Here is a 15,998-nt window from a genome sequence, read left to right as displayed (position 1 = left end):
ACCCGTAGCGTAAGCAACTTAAGCAATACGAGAGAACCTCTCGTAAGAGAACATATTATTTTAGCTAAAGTATTTGTATCAATAATGTGTGCCTTTTACCCCATGCTGGTGTTACATTATATATATATATCTCCTCACTATAGCTGGAGGGCAAAAAGTTAATTTCGTACCCAGGTGAACACCCTTAAGAGTAACTCTTTTGCTGGCAGCAGAGCACGAGCTAAATAACTTAATTTGAAGATAAAAGGCATCATTTGCTAGCTCGTAGTGTTTCACACCCTGTTGAACATGAAAGCTGCAGTTTGAAATGATTTTATGTCTTTGATTCTTTTAGCTTTGATATAAAAGCAGTATAGCAGTATGTGATGTTTAAGTATTTGTACTGCATTCGAAATCTGTCAACATAATCTCAACATCTCAACCAAACTGTGCAGACCTACATTTAATCATATCAAACATTATATGCAGTCTTCCTCTTAGAAGAATTTCTCCCAAATATTTTGCAAACTAAAAGCACTTTCAGATGTACGGGAAGTCACTGAATAGACAATACTGCTTGAGGAGAGGGGTATTATATTGACAGTATTAATGATTAATAGGCATATAATTTATGCATTAAAATGAAGAATAGTTTTACACTTGCTCAAGTGAGGAGGAGGGTTCACTCAACAAGGAATTCCCACAGAGTGAAGTACTCACACACACTTGAGCTAATCGTGTGCTGCTAATCATCTCATCAGCATCTCTCTCTCGCTCGAAAATAAATAAATGAAATAAATAAGTGTCTGAGTGAGAGGAGTGAAAATGATATTTACAAGGGAGCTTATGTGATGAGCGACTTAATTACAGCAACTGTAAGGTCGAAATTAATGATGTATAATCACGTCGCGTTCACCCTCAGTTTAATTAGGCTAATTACCGAGCTGGGATTGGCTGAGCTTGTTTGTTTTGCTGGTATTTGCTGTTAATTCTACAGCGTCAAAGGTGTCCGCAGGGATGGAGAAAAGATACAATCTAATTCTCTCAACATTCTAGGAAACCAATCAAATGGAAGTCTTAGGATTTAATTCCAAAATGAGAAAAGCCTCAAACAAGAATCCCATCTAGGATCTCCTGGTGGAGTGATTTGTACATTTTGCACTGGTGTCAATATTAATGACATACATCAATATTTGTGAGAAAAACATCCAATCAAAGATAATTCAAAGACATTACAGTGTTGTATTAGACAAGTAAATCATTAACTAGACATCTCTCACCACATGAGCGTCACATTTTTAAGATTTTGTGTCAAGTTAAAAAAAAAAAAAAAGGACTCAAAAACACCCTTACACATTGTGTTCACAATAGTTGCATAATAAATGGTTAAGCCAGGTATTTGTGTGTGTGTGTGTGTGTGTGTGTGTGTGTGTGTGTGTGTGTGTGTGTGTGTGTGTGTGTGTGTGTGTGTGTGTGTGTGTGTGTGTGTGTGTGTGTGTGTGTGTGTGTGTGTGTGTGTGTGTCTGTCTGTTGGCAGAACTTGATCTACCTTCTCAGTGTCCATGATGGATTCATTATTCAGAGGATCTACCTCACCCATGGTATGTATGTCTATCTATCTATCTATCTATCTATCTATCTATCTATCTATCTATCTATCTATCTATCTATCTTCCAAAGAATTGTTTGTAAAACCTCAATCCTCACAGCTTGAGTCTAAAATAAAAAAGAAGTGTTTGTTCTCAGCTAAGTACATTATAGTCAAACTGGAAAAGCACACGTCTTCTGTGTGTCCCTGTAGACTCAGTAGCAGGGCACATTGTCAACAAAAATACATGAACATTGCAACAAAATGAAATGAGCAAGCTGCATATTATAATGTTTTGGTTAGCATGGCAATCCCTGGTGTGGAATTTGAGCAACAACCTTGGCAGTGAATTGCATTTCGAGAGAAACAGAAGAGACACGAAAAAGAGGAAGAGAAAGAGAGAGCGAGGGAAGGCGAAATAGTCGCATTTGTTTTCATTTGGCATCTTGCAGTTTCCTGGGTGATATAATAAAAGAGTTCCCTAGCGTCATATAGCAGCACAAACCTTCTCTGTCCACTGTGTAGCAGAGCATTCTGCCACTGTCACATGGGCCCAATACAACTGCTTCTGCTGCAGGGAAATCCACACAATATATACTGTATGATGCTTATGCTTTCTCTGAATAGGCATATGGTTTCAGAACAATGTAAAGTAAGTAATGAATGTTTAATGGATGCAATACATCTCAAACATACTAATATTCAATAAAACATGTTAGTAGGATATGGGTGCAAAGCTCGAAGAAAAAATGTGTTTGTAATGAAATACTAGCTGATCTGAATACTTCCAAACATTTTAAATTTAACTATTAAATATACTAAACTATTATTTATTCCAACAATTTCTTAACATAATGCTGTTTTTAGCATCTTGTAAATATTTTGCATTTTGATTACATTTTGTAGACTTTTGGTAGTTAACTCAAATAATGGGCTAGAATACATATTAAACTAAATGAATTCCAGTGTATTCACACTAAAGTAAATTAACAGACTACAAGAGTAGGTAATTACAATCATTTAAACTTTTTAAATAAAGAGAAAAACACTCATGGGTGTTATTATTACGTGTTATTATAGCACTCAATATTACGACTTATGGGGCTTTTTTCAATATAAGATGATAAATGTGAGTTTATGTCTTTACATGAAAGTAGCTAGTTCTGACTTAGTGATGAAATGTTATGAATATTGAGCAGAATTACTGTTTAGGGCTGTAAAAGATTTATATTGTCAACAATTTTTTTTAATTTTGCATTGTAGCCTGCCTATGACCCATAAATAATAAAGTAAAAGTCAATATATTTACATTTGTGCATGTAAAACAACAGAAAAGATTCAGAGCTACATTGTTTTTAGCTCATACAGTGCAGAAATAGGAAGAGTAGTATGTTAGTATGCTAGTATTCAAACATATATCCAGAAATAAAACCGTTAGCAGTGTGACTCAAATAAAGGTTATATTGACCTAGAGCTAAATCTTCACTCTTTAATAACTCTCACTAACACTCACTGTCATTAATAACGTATATGAATGTGTTTGCTAGTTACATCATCACAGTATGTTTTGCACACTTAAAAAAACAGAACTCTCTCTGACCTCTTACACACAAATCTTCAATCCCTCAAAACCCTAACAACATTTATGAATAAACAAAATTATGAATTTGATGCAGACACTAAGCAGACCCTAACAAAAACATAACCACACACTATAATATGAGACAAAAAGATGTGTAAATGTAACAAAAGCAACAACCTCTAGGCCAAAAATAGTTTTCTACTTTTTTTGTTGTAAAACCACTCATGTCTGGCAAAGGAAATTGAAAAAAAGGAATGTAATTCATTTTCAAGATGCTTTCAAGCAGTAAATTGGTTGATTATAGTTTGAGAGGCTTGTTTTAAAGTATCAAGGGAAACTTGAAAAGAACTACCAATAAATAAAAAGGTTACTTGCCCACAGGGGTGGCTTGAATAATCCAACTCAGCAAAAAATGCTTGCATTATTATTCAAACTTCCTGTAATTTTACTAATGAGAAACCTACTGGGCCCTGTGTCCACAGTTCACAGAATGTGGCACTCTTGATGGAGCGAACGCCCATCATCGCATCCTAAACTAAACTGCTCCAGCCCAGAGACACTTTATATTCCCATTTTGATTCTTATTTGATATTGCCACTGTTGTCCTTTTTATTTAACTGTTTTCATAAATCATTACTTTTGGTCAACGTTTACATCTCTCTGTGGGTTTTGCAAAATGTAACCAATGAAAAGTATTAAAAAGAGCTTGTGACTAAACCTCAGATTTTATTGGATCCTAAAACTGTCAGTCAAACCTTGTAACTCCACCCATTTCTATCCTGAACGAAGTGCCGCACGTGATTTGGACTGTCTCTGCTTGTTTGCAATGCAAAGGTTATAAAGATCTGGTTCTTTGAATAAGTACAGTGTTTTATTTACTAAAGAAACACTATATATAAAGGCTAATGTTTTATTTATTTGAGGAGCGGAGAAGAGTGTCTAGTCTAACATATGTTGTCAAGTCATAGCCTGTACTGTCTTAAATAGCCTGTATGAAGCACTTCATCTTCAATAACATGAGATTTTGGAAAAAAACTGAGTGCCCACATAGCTACAGTAAACTTTATGGTCAGGTTGCACAGACGGGGTTTAGATTAAGCCAGGATTAGGCCTTAGTTCTAGCCTGACAAGCCAGACCCACATCAAGATGTTGGGTCTGGGAACACACCATTGGCAGGGCTCAATCTGAGGGGCGGGAAAAAACGGTTGTCTTTCAAATTCCCTCTGCACGCAATAGGATATCGCTACACCCAACCAGAGCATTTTCCCACCAGCGGAACTAGTTGATAGATTAAACTTTTGCCGTATCCAGTCGGCAAAACACCAAACACATCTTCCTTTTTTAAGAATTCTCTCAAAGAACAGCTTAACTCCAAGTCTTCCAGAGTCGCGGCCAAAGCCGATTCAAGAGACCGCTGTTCGCCAGTAGCAGCCACCATCTTCTTTGTTTTCAAGTAGCAGGGAATTCACGCGGAACCGTCACAACTCTGCCGTCATTATGTTAAGCCCGCCCACCGACTCTATACACGATGTGATTGGCCTGACTAGAGTTTGGTTTTTCCAGCTCGCAAGCCAACGGAGAGTTGCTAGACAACACTGGCTGCAAAATAAAATGTGCTGCCGCTAGGGTGCGTCTAGATTTCTAGGCTACCTTAGTTCAATTAGGACACTTGAGTCTCTTTTATAAATGTGCCTTAGAAAAAAATGCTCAATGCATCTTGAGACAAAACAATGGTACTGATATATTTTAAGCAGCCCGTTCTCATCCTAGGGCGTCATATACTGGCGCTTTTGACATTTCGTCTACATCCAAAGCACATGGCACCCTTTAGCGTCAATATGAGACGCAGATAGATATGGGCCAGAAGGCGCCTCCTAGCAGTCTAACCCTAACCCTACACCAGACCTAAACCTACCCATAACCGAACAAAGCTCTGTGCGTGTCATATTGACGCTAAAGGGTGCCATGTGCGTTCGATGTAGACGAAATGTCAAAAGCGTCAGTATATGACGGCCTAGGATGAGAATGCGTTGATTTTAAAATATGTCAGTGCAAGTTGCTTTCAGTTAAAACAGCTCAAACATGCATTTTAGTCTGGAACTAGGCTTCAGTCTTGTCTGTGAAACCAGGGGTATATCTTTTAAGTTGATGAAAATGCAATGCGATGCGGAAGTTCTAATGACGGACAAAACACATGTCTGAAATTCGCTGGTCAGAAACCTCATAACTCCATTTGAGCTTGATTTTGTTAAAATGTCAATAATTTAATGACGCAAGCAAGTGTCTGACAGTGACAATATATAAAGCCACAATATAAACTTCTACAGCACAGTCTTTAATTATTTAGAAAATGCTGTGTTTTATATTTTTTTATTTCCTGAAAAGTAGTGTTTTTGGATATACAAGGTTTCCGCCTGACAGTGACAATATATAATATACACACAACACCCACTGTCTTTCTTAACTCGCCACACACCATTATAAGGACTAAAGGAACACATCTTATGTAATTTCTTTGATGATAAAACACTTTCTTCTATCTCAGCTTCATATGCAAAGATAACTATTAGATTTGACAATCTATTTGTCATGCTGCAAACTAGTTGTGATGCTGTGCACATCCTAATGTGTACCTGTGATATGAAACACAACTTGCACTTCAGTAAACAAACAGAGTATATGAGCCCAAATGTGCTGATGGAATTATGGGAGTTTGCCGCATCAGCCCTGTAATGTCATGTGAGTGTCATCAGCTTGCATTTGACACTGATCTCAATGGACTCAAAGTGGGTTGCACACTACATGCCACTTGACTTAGACTGAAGGGGAAGTTCACTAAGAATTGCAGAAATTGTCGCCGCTGATAGTGTCGTTTATATGCATGTGAGTTGTTTTAGCGCCCAATTCAAAATGAATTATGCAAATCAGATAATGGGGCAAACATGGTCACAGCATTGAGGCTGTTTGTGCAATCTGATCATAATTTGCCGGGTCAATAGACTTTTTTTCCTCAATGTCAGTACTTTGTTGTTACCTGTCTCACACCACACACACAATCGATCTGGCTACATTTACTGCTGCCATGCCCATGATCACTACAAAATGCACTCAAACATTCTTTTTTACTACCTACTTTTCAACCAAGAACCAAGTTAGGGGTCCTTTTAGGAACCCAGCACATTCTATAAGAAGTATCATTAATTGAAAGCGTTTATGATTAAAAGATGCAGATTTTTGCATTGTGTGTCTCATTGTGTATTGTATTGCACTGTGTATCTCAGAATTGTGACAAATTATTTACAATGGAAATCTTGATACTTTACAAGGCTTTAAAAGACTTCAACATAATATACACTACTATTCAAAAGTTTGGAGTCGGTAACATTTTTTTTTTATGTTTTAGAAAGAAGACTCTTATGCTCAGCAAGGCTGCATTTATTTGATCAAAAATACATTATTAGTGTGGAAAAAAATATTACAATTTAAAATAACCGTTTTCTATTTTAATAGATTTTAAAATGCAACATATTCCTGTCAATTCCTGTGTTTTTTATGCCAAAAATAATCTCAGAAGGATGTTTTAGCTTGAATAATAAACAGGATTTTACTGAAATATTCATGCAAGTGCTTTAAAAAAACAAAAAAAAAACAATCCTCACATTATAAAATGCCAGATTTCCAAAGCAACCACTAACATTGTCACAAGGACGAAAATGAAGATGAAGACGAAGGAGGGTTCAAAAAGGTTTCTGTAACAAAAAGGTTCTTTAATGAAAACAAACTCAGGTAATCCACAACAATGAAGAGACAGTAACAGTGTGTGTAACATGCGCGCGCGCACACACACACACACACACACAACATCCAACAAACACAGAGTGAAGGTGAGGAACTGAAATACACAGTGATAATGAGGAGATGACGAACAGGTGTGATGATCTGATGAGTGTCCATGACAACTGATGAGTGGCGGGAAAATCAAACAAAAAACAAACTGAAAGTCCATGAAAGCGAAACTAAAGATGAATGTAACAAACATCTTAATTAACTTTCTTTAGCATTTGCATTTCATAACAATCAAAAAGTGACTGCATGAATTATTATGACCTGTATCTTTGCAGGATATTTGACTTTCCACAGCACCATTTGGATTATTGGCACATAATAGGAGTTTAATCAGTCATTATTCACAATTAAAGGTACAATAAAAACCCAACAAAGCCATCTGCTGACTGTAATACGACTACTACATCAATTAACAGAGTAAACAACACTATCAAAGTACAATGGGTTATAATTCTTGATGATACCGGATGACGGCTGTTTGCGGTAAATGTATAGGAAGATATGATGAGTTCTCTCAAAGCCGATAGAGCGGGTGAGATAAAATGCATCCACCGTATCCTTTCCTCACAATGGATTTCAGTGAGATTATGTGTGACAGGACTTAACCTCAGAGAGTACAACACTTCACTATGTTCTGCTCTGCCCCATCGCTAAGATCTTTGTGAGCTTGAGTCATCATTGAGTCGCTGGTTCCACATAAGTGACCAACCTCTCATGATCTTATTATCCTGCTGCCTGCAGGCTAATTATTTTCTGTGTCCTTTTTCCACTGTATAATGGGATATTTCTTCTCAATCACTTCTAATGATCAGTATCAGAGGGTTGAATTAAGTGCTGTGGGTAATCACAGCCTTGCATTCAGTATCGCTCGACTGCATTTGAAATATTGCTTTTATACAACAGTTCTATAAACCTGAAGTTAATATTGACTAACCTGTTTTATAAACAATACAGCATCCGTATGCTTGCTTAGAAAAGTCTATCTCTAAAAATATTGGTTATGCTAACATGCACTTTTGTAATGCCATTAAGCCAGATCAGTGATTATGTTGGAGGTCAGGCGAAATACTGTGATTATGTTAATGTGATTGTGCTCAATTAACAATCGCAGTGTGGAGTACTGCCATTTTAACTTTACTGTATGCTCTTGTATACATTCACACTTCTTTCTGTTCACATCATGGCAGACCGATGACGTGTGACGCTCATTTGTAAATATGGCGGAATAGAAAAGGACAGATTTTACAAACTCTTACTCATGCTTAAGCTTTATGTGACAGACATTGTGCGTTTTGCACTGTATATATTAGAGTATGTATTACATGGATTACATCTATTTCAGTCTTTACTTCAAAATTTCACATTTAATTCAATGTGCTACTTGTCGTTTCTTTGTAATCATTTGTGAAATTTCTAGCAATTTCTGAGTGAAAATTGTTACAAAGGCAATTTTTTGCTCCAGTTTATTTTAACCACCCCAAAATTGACATATTTTATGTACACTGCCATTCAAAAGTTTGTGGTCAGTAAGATTTCTCTTTTAAAGAAATTAATAATTTTATTCAGCAAAGATGCATTAAATTGATCAAAAGTGACATTAAAAACATTTATTAAAAATGTCTATTTCAAATAAATGCTGTTTTTTTTAATCTATTCATCAAAGGATCTGTTTACACTTGATCACTTCATGCGCTTTCATTGATCGGATAGCTGTCTGATCGTGAAGATACCAGGGCTGTGTCCGAAATCGCCCCCTATACCCTTAAATGGGACACTATTTGAGGTTACAGCCATTGGTAAACATTTTAAACAAGCAAATAAAAACTACAACAACAAAGAGATATTTTACATTTGCAACTGAACATTTGTGTTGTGGGTTATGGTAAAAGCACATTTCTTAGCGAATAATTTGAAATATTAGCAAGTAACATGTAAATGGGATTGCAGATGTTCACCAATAGTTTGATTACAATCAATAATCAGAATAAGGAATTTATATGACATGCATAAATCCTTTCAATCCTGTTTAGATGCATTATTTCATTATCCACTATAGAGTTGTGTTTTTATGCTTTAAAATAGGAAGCCTTGCAGCTCATCCAACATATACAGACCAGTTTGTTGGTCTCCCCGAGCTCGGGAAACAAAGTTTATGCTTATAGATTTATATGACATAGACATAATTGGTGCTCAGAAACATGGACTTCTGTTCCCCCATGCTTTCAAAACCGATCATGAGCGCTAAACCTCCTCCATGCAGCACATGCACACCTGTGTCCGAGTGGAAAAAATACGATTAAACCGTATACATGCGATTAAACTCCACATATTAGACTGTGATTACTGTAATTATGAGCCTAATCACATTAACATAATCACAGTTTTCAGTGTACATGAGCTCAAACTTAATCTCATTAGATGTAAACGCAGCCAGCAAGTGTGTAAATGAATGTGTGAATGTGCTGCATTTAGGTGTTCGATTGTGTGTGTGTGTGTTTGAACTAAACAGGCATACTGTCAACTTTCAATGCAGTAAAAGCAGCAGGAGACTGCAAGACAAACACACACACACACCTTTCTCACCTGCAGCTTCGAAACAAAGTCTGAAACAGTGGCATCACTAGCTGAGCATGACTGCATGTGTGTGTTAGCGTCTTCTTGTTTTGTTTGGTGAATAATGTGTTTGTGTATGTGTGTGTGTATTTGGCGACCTGTGGAGACGGTAATTACTGCGACAGGATGGGGCTCTAGCGAGACGCTGTGCTGCAGTTCATCCTGTCACTATCGCTCAAGCACGTCTTCTCCTCCAGCCACAACTGTGTGAGGTCTCTCCTTTCCTATCTCCGCACTCTTTTTGTTCTTACAGCTTTTTTTTATTTCTCTTTCTCTAACTGCAGAACTAAATGAATTAGTCTCCTGTGAGAGAGTGGAGCAGGCTAGCGTGAAACCAAGCTGAAATCCACCGCTGATCTGCTAAGTGTGAGTGGCATCGCTTCACAGCGATCCATCCTTGAAAAATACCAAGAAAATATGACTTTACAGCCACTTTAAACTTTGAATTTGTCAAAAGAAGTTAGAGGTGAGGGGTTGAGAAAAAGGAGGGACTGGTAATCTTAGCCAAAGTAGATTTTGATTAAAATGATCAAGACCAACATTTTTTCTTCAGAAATGACTGAACCATGACAACAAAGGGATAGATTTTGATTTCATTTTGATTTTAATTTCAATTCTAGTATGATTGCCTGCTACACTTCTGTATTACATTTTCCATTCTTTCGTACAAACTGGGGGACGTTGACGTCTTATTTTAGCTTTTTTTATTACTATATATATATACACCACCATTCAAAAGTTTGAAAACTGTTTTTTTTAATGAAATATTTCACACCATTTCTGTTTTTACTGTATCAAATAAATGCAGCCTTGGTAAGATTTTTGTTCTCCCCACTGAACTGCATCATGACCAAGGAGAATCATTCACATTGCCTTCATCAGTGAGATTCCGATTATCAATCTTATAGTTCAATTAAAAAAAAAAAAAAAATCCTATATGAAATTTTGACTTTTTTAATAAAAGTGGTAGCCACAATTAAAAAAACAGCACATTCAGAAACCTAATGGTTCATGTGTAAAAAAAAAAAAAAAAACTGACTTAAAAGATGCGTGCGAGTCTGAATTGCAACAGATCAAGCATGCTCAACAAAGAGAGAGAAATGTGAGATTTGTGGGGTCAGAGAACACTGAGTTTTGAGTATTAAATGGTTTGTGCAGACTATTATGTTCAACATGTATCAGTGCTGTGCGCTGACTTTGACTTTATGTGCAGCAAAACTTCGAGGCAGGTGAGACAAGCTCACTGCGCCGACAAAATGTCTAAATCAATAACCTGTCAGAGGAGAGGAGAGCTGGAGAAGGACTGATATTCTCTCTCTTGCTCCCTCTGCCTCTATCTTTTCTTTTCTTCCTCATCCCTCTCTCCGCAGAGAGTTTGTTGTAGGCTTCCTCTATTATTGCATTGCAAAACAAACTGTCAGAATTCTCAGAGAGAAAGAGAGGGCAGCTGTTATGTTGTGGAGAGGTCCACTACTACAATAAACCCATCAGATGGGGATACTTGCAGCTTTTCTGACAGCATACATGTGAAACAATACAAAGATGAAGAATAAATCATCTTTACTGCCAGCATCACATGCTCTGTTGTTTATCAGAAGTAAATGTTCTGTTGGGGAATGCAGTGTCGTCTGCTATTGGCGAGTCAAACAGATGATCCCGCCCAAATCTCACACAATTGATTAAGACAGATCAATAATTTGAAAGTGAACAAATATGCCCCTCGAGTCTGAAGGACTTGAACAAATTGGAACATTTGTGAATGATTTAAACAAACGTTGCATTTCAACACAATTGTGTTTTGCAATCTGCTTTTAGTAGTACCATTAAGATGTTTTGTATAGTTGACATTTTTACAACAATAAAATTGACGTAGACCAATAACTGTGTCTTTAATGTCTGGTCTACTGATAATATATTTAGACTTCAAAATAATAACTAATATTATTATTTTTTGTTGCTGTTATTATAAAAATATTCATAATGCCTATTGTTTTATTGTTGCAGAATAATGAGTCAGCAGTTTTTTCATAAATAAAACAATTAAAAACCAGTGTGCATATTGGTTATTTGACACGTAAACATAAAACTAACAATAATCAACAATACAGGTCAAACTAATATTAAGCACACTCTATTCTCATTACTGTAATGCAAAAAAAACTTCCACTATATATTACTTACTGTAAGCTGTTGAGTAATAAACATCATGGTATTATTTGTTTAACAGACTTTCATTTATTCTGATTTAAATAAATACCACTGTATTACAGTAATGAGAATTTAATGAGAATCACCAATGAGAATAATGTAAATTACAAAAAGTGATAAAATATCATGAATATAATGTTATGGAAAAAACATTAATTTCATAAAATATTCAGTATATAGCCTACTTTATTTAAATGTGACCTGAATGAGCTTTTTTTCTTTATTAGAGGATTATAAACAGTGGAATTTGAGTAAAAGATCTTAAAAAAAAATGAGTTTACTGTTGTTTGTGTACACACACAAACATTCCCAAGGCTGCATTCTGTACATAAATACCAACAACAAGGATTTGTCACGCTGTAAAGCTAACACTGAATGGGGTATTATGACCGGCCTCCGTCAGATTATTTATGAGAGGGGCTGTAATTGAACACTGCAAATCCTACAGCTTTGAGTTATGGATGAACAGGAGAGGGCGTTCGCAAGTGTACTCCATATGCTCCTCTCTCTCTCTCCCACGCTCTTCACAAACTTTACAGATTCATACCTGCTTATTTACACAGTACAACAAAATACACATAAATGTGACACAAAATCTGATATGTAACACCTCAGAGGAGGGGATTAATTGCCATTATACAGTACTGAATCATTTTAATCATTCAGGGTAAATAAAAAAAAAAAATAAGGGAACGCATGTTTCGCTAGGTGTAGGCTATAACAATTGATCCGCATGTGTTGAATTTACCAAGAGGCCCGGAGTGATGGGTTCATTCTGAATGAGCCAAAGGCCTTTATAGAGATAACACACTTTGTAAGAACTTTGAGAATAGAAAGGCACAAAATACTGAAAAGCTGGTTCTCCAAAAAACTTTTTCTCAATGTCACAAACTGTATGTAATGCCTGTTTAAAAAATACATTGCCTTGAGTCAATGAGAATGGAATATGCTTAATATTAGTTTTGCGAATTGGATTAACTGATTAATTGGGGGAAAAAATCTTGTTTAATAGAACAATTCATTCATGAATCAGGGCGAACTAGGGTGGATATTAAGCTTTTTTACTAAAACTTTGGTTTATTTCTCACACAAAACTACTCAGAAGACTTGTAACAGTGCTCAAGTCATATGGATCATTTTTATGATACAACCCTTGTCTTTATTTACAATCATATTGAAAAAGTGCTCAAAATATTCTTCATAAATTCATTTTTTATGTTACACAGAATACACTGGTCTGGAACAACATAAGCATGAGTAAATAATGACAGATTTATCATTGTTGGGTGAACTGAACCCAGCTCTGAAGTCTGTTACATCATAAAGCACACGAGCAACCATTAGCTCACCCTCTCTGACCGAACAAACAGCTTGTTCTTAAGAGCATCCCGTCACAGTCACATCTGTGCTCAATTAAAATCGCAATCACTCATAATGGCAAAAGGTGTTCAGCTCCAAAACTGAATTTGGAAATGATCAGTGAGGTCAAAAATATCAAGAAGGATGTAATCTAAGGATTTAGCTTACTACTATATAACTCTGTGCATGTATACGTATCCTGTGAACATTTATCAGCCTGGCCAAAATATCAGTCTACTGTGCAGTATGCAGTATGCTATTCAATTCTGAATACAGAATATGCATATTGCTTGGGAGGGTCCTGTCCAAAATTCACTCTCCTCTCCTTCTGCACCCCTCATCTTCTTTATTCTGTCCCTGTGACCTCTCTACGTTCTGCCTGACTGACCCTCCTGATTTAATGACCTCGCACAGACGGGACACTCAAATAGAATGGGTGAGAAAGAGAAGCAAGAAAGCGAATGGGAGCCAAAAGCTAAAATCAGCGGAGTGGGATTCATTGCTGCTTACAGATCAGAATTCTCCAATTTTATCCCTCAGATTCATCTTTTATTTTCTTCACCTGTTCGTCACTGTATCTGCAATTCATTCCCCTCTCCCTCTCTGTTACAGCCATTCATTTCGGCCTGATGTCACTCAAAATACCTGTCCCATCGCAAGCCTTCATTTCAAATGATCATCCCTCTCTCCCTCTCTCTTTCTTTGTACTCATTTTCAGAGTGGATTTGAAAGGAGTGACAGACATGGCGAGTGAGAAAGCGCGGCAGAGGAGCCAGAAGATTCTGTATCAAACAGAAACACTTGTGCACGCACACAAACATACCTCCGCCAAGCATTCATCATTTTTTGTTACTCTAACAAAGCTAATGCAACCAAAGTCCTGATGATGTCACTCTGATGTATAAACTGACATTCTCTCCTCACAAACTCATCAAGAATTCAGACCAGCCATAATACCTTCATAACACTTCAATCCAAATCATTTTAGGCAAAATTCTCCATTGCTTTGTAGCCATAAAATATTAAAAGGGTAAATGGCTCTGTTTCAAAAGCTGAGCTGTCTTGCTGTCTACTCCCTATAGGCAGCTGCCTTCTAACAGCATATGAACTGGAATAGACCATTTGAAGCAACAACAGTCATACAAATAGCATTACTCACATGCTTAAAGTTGATTGAAAAAATTTAGTTTGCACGTTGCCAAGCCAATGACACAATATTTTATTAACCATAAAAAATATACAGCACGTACAAATATTAGGTAAAATATTCAATTTTTCATTTAATAAACAATTTTTTTCACACACACACAGATATATATGAAAGGTATTATATATGAAAGGTGTTCCAATGTTCCCAAACTGCTCAACAGTTGAGAGGCAAGTCCTAAAACTGAAGAACTGGAGAACTAATCAATAATCAATAAGTCCTTGTAATCAGTAAGTCAAGTGAGTTCACCCAAACCAAAAGGTGAACAATCTCAAATGTAATGAGATACAAAAAAATACAACTATAGGCACTTCACAATATCAGACCCTCATTGGGGGGATGGGGGGGATGGGGGGGATGGGGGATAGAGTGATCCAAGCCATTTGGATTGTGCATGCACAGGTGATCAGCTGTCCAGCTGGAAGTCTATGCATGCTGATATAGCCTATGTAACATCACAAATTCCCTCCTGCCACCACACAGCATTATAAACTGTCACTAATGCTATGCCAGCCAATCCTCTTTCATCAGTGTCACCATCAGTCATACTAATTCTTATCAGTTGACTTGACACGCTGTTTTATTTGGTTCTTCAATAAGTTTCCGGGGGTGAGACCCCTCACGAGCTTCTCGTGCGCTCATGGCAACCCGCTAGTTCACACTCATGTGCTCGCATGACATATGAATAAATAACGACACGCGCAGCAGGCGCGTGCTGCACCGCTACCCGATACGCGCAAAACTAATAAACATTCAAAGGTTTAAAAAAAAAAAACTTAAAAGATAATAAAACACTGAAATATTGTAGAACACAAGTACACAACATAGAGAAATTGAATGGCCAACTGAAAGCATTGGTTGCCTCATTGTTGTCTAATTTTCTAACATAGGTGATACTGAAGTAAAAGTAGCGGTTGTAGCCTACAGACTTGTCATCAGTTTTCCAGAGTAAGTAAGAGAGTCAGCGCTCTTACCTGCTTCCTCCTGATCAGTCCGGCCCGTGCGCTCTCGACAACCGACCGACCGACCGCTGATCCTGATGCTGAGAGAGTGCTGATGCTCCGCGCGCTCACCCTTCCTGCGCTCTCTCTCTCTCTCTCTCTCTTTCCCTCTCTCTCTCGCATCATCATGTTGCGGTTTCAAGTTTAAAACAAGTTGAATGCCGCATGACTGAGCAGCATCGTCGAGTGTCATTTGTCATCTATAAATGAAGCTTGCAAGAAATGTCATTTTGCATATCACTGCATTTCAACAGTAAAATAATCATCCATCTCTTATCATATAAATTGCATCAATCCAAGTGTTTTTGTTTTATTTTTTGATTAAACAAATTGAATATATAATATAATCATAAAATAGGCTATGTAATATAATATATAGGCTATTATATAACAATATAATATAAGTTTATTATAATAATAATAATAATAATACAATTATATCAATATATAATATATATTATATGATAATAATAAGGTAATATAATTGATTAAATGTAATAATATAATATAACCCAATGCTGCTTTCTAAACAGAAAAGTTTGTGTACATATTGATATTATATTATATTATATTATATTATATTATATTATATTATATTATATTATATTATATTA

General features: G+C 36.4%; 1 protein-coding gene across 1 annotated transcript in view; it reads right to left on the bottom strand.

Moving 5' to 3' along the window:
• Nucleotides 1–15,587, bottom strand: part of cdh23 (cadherin-related 23) — a 233,458-nt gene extending 217,871 nt beyond the window's left edge. The window contains exon 1 of the mRNA XM_079854508.1: nt 15,358–15,587. The gene's annotated coding sequence lies outside the window, so the exon portion shown is untranslated. The remainder of the gene's footprint in view (nt 1–15,357) is intronic.
• Nucleotides 15,588–15,998: the final 411 nt, after the last annotated feature.

The sequence above is a fragment of the Squalius cephalus genome (assembly GCF_949319135.1).
Source record: "Squalius cephalus genome assembly, chromosome: 21".
Taxonomy (NCBI): Eukaryota; Metazoa; Chordata; class Actinopteri; order Cypriniformes; family Leuciscidae; genus Squalius; species Squalius cephalus.
This window is presented reverse-complemented; position numbering and strand designations above follow the sequence as displayed.